Here is a 2,233-nt window from a genome sequence, read left to right as displayed (position 1 = left end):
TACATGTATGTCATAACTTATCAAATTGTGCCCTTGGAATATGCACAGCATATTGTATGTAAATTATATCCCCAAAATTCCATTTAAAAAGAAACTATCAGTTAATTATAGGTGTCATTATAAGCATAAAATAAGATGATTTCAAAGATTCTCTGTAGGATTACTTTTTAAATTTGAAATACAACTTTCTTTGATTCTAAATGAAAAAGAACGGGAATGACAGTAACAAAGAATATTTAACCACTGTATTTTGTGATGTAAAAGTCTTTTATTTGAAACTCAGGAAAGAGTCAACATTTTTTTTGCATTCTCAAACAGCTAAATATGCAGGTCCAAATAATGAAGGTATTTTTTAAACTGTCGCATTCACTCCAAAGTGCATTCATACCCTCCAGCATGCTACAGATGAAGCACATGTTCTGCTTAGCTAGATAAATAAAGAGGTACACATGCTGCACTGCTGACATCACAGTACAACTGCTTAAAAAATTAGCTGGGCTTCATTCTGAAAGGTCATCATCCTGATCCTGGGAGAGCAGTTATCTGAGCAACCTCTAGGTCATGGTCATATTGCACTACCAAAGCTGGGTCTGTAAAAATCTCTGGTAGAACAAGAACAGGCATGGCAACAAACTCCAAGAAAGAGTCTCCAGTGAGCTTTCTAGCAAGCCAGAGGAAGGGCTTTTCAAAGTTGTAGTTATTTTTGTCAAAAATGCCATAGTAGTGAAGATTCTTCTTTTAGTGAAAGACAATAGAATTTGCCTTCACTTTCCTGTCCTTAATATTCACTTTGTTGTCACACAATATGATGATAATATTTCCACATACTCACATCAGATCTCTATGCCAGTTAGGTGCATTCTTGTAAGTAACTTAATGTTACATCAAACATGATAATGGAACACTGTTCTTGAATATAATAGCCATCTCTCTCGGTCTACCAAATTTCTCTTGGCCTGCTATATCCCATACATTGAACTAAATAGGTCCTCTGTTGGTGTGGAACACAAGAGGATGGATCTCAACACCCAGGATGGCTACATACTTTTCAAATACACCAATCAAATGATGTTTCACATATGTAATTTTTTTTTCTAATACTACCATCACCACCAATACAAGTTGAACTGGACTTGGGCTTCTTCTTGGGCAGCCATTGTGATGTTCCTTCTAGAACGGATGGGTCTCTCTGTACCCATCCGACTGAGGCTGGAAAGAGGGCAGAAGCCCAATTCAAAACTTGTAGTAATATTTTGGATTGGATAGTAAAAGAAAGCCTCACTGTGATTTTTAAATGGGTTTTTAAATTGAGAGCTACATGGTTAAAATAATTCAGCCATAAGCAGATTAGGAGGATATCACTTTCCAGGTAGAGGTACAGTTAATTTAAAGGCCTTATACAGAACTACTTGTAGTCTAGGATTAAAAAAAAAATCAGTTAATGCAACTGGACTGTATCAATGAGAAGAGTGGTAGTATATAGGTTCAGAAAGATACTGATAAGATTTTATGAGGGACATGATAGATGGGTCAAGGAAAAAAGTTCTTTCTGCCCTACTTCTCCAAGTGCAATGGGAAATCATTGGTGGGTTTAAAATAATGAATTGATATAAGATCTCTCTCTCTTTCCTTTTTCAATCTCTGCAATAATTAGTTTATTAATATCATCCAAGATTCAGGTGTTCAGTATTCCTCCTGAAATTATACATAAATTAATGCAAATGGAAATAATTCAAGTCAAAATTCTATAAGAAAATAGCACTCTGTCACAAAAGTGTCTAAAATGACAAGAACTCTATTTTAAAACACTGGTACCTTAAAAGAATGATAATCTCAAAATATGCAAAATTGCCAAATTGTTCCCTAAACTGCCAAGCAGGTAAACATATGACCCTAATGAACAACAGTGTGGGTTTTGTAATGAAAAATCAAATTCAAACAAATTGGATAATTGGCATTGAGATGTAAAGTTTAAGTGTTTTCTTTCCTAGTGTATATTTGATTTATAAAGCAACAAAGCACAATATAGGAAAATATACTCTATTTTAAAAATGACATTATAATTTTAAAAGCTGGCCTAATTAATAATAATAAGATACTTAGTGTAATAGAGATCTCAAGTTTCCTAAACAGTCCATATTTAGATAAATGGGAAAAGACATTTACAGGCAACACTTTCAAAGAACCTTTACTGGAGCTAATAACAACAACAACAAAATAATATAGCACTCTT

The 2,233-nt window shown here is 33.9% G+C and overlaps 1 pseudogene; it reads right to left on the bottom strand.

Annotated features, from left to right (window-relative positions):
* Nucleotides 1-500: 500 nt before the first annotated feature.
* On the bottom strand, nucleotides 501-1,157 carry LOC105869280 (GTP-binding nuclear protein Ran-like; annotated as a pseudogene).
* Between the last annotated feature and the right edge of the window lie 1,076 nt (nucleotides 1,158-2,233).

Source organism: Microcebus murinus, chromosome X, assembly GCF_040939455.1.
Source record: "Microcebus murinus isolate Inina chromosome X, M.murinus_Inina_mat1.0, whole genome shotgun sequence".
NCBI lineage: Eukaryota > Metazoa > Chordata > Mammalia > Primates > Cheirogaleidae > Microcebus > Microcebus murinus.
Note: the sequence above shows the minus strand (reverse complement) of the source record. Positions and strands in the feature narration are given on the sequence as shown.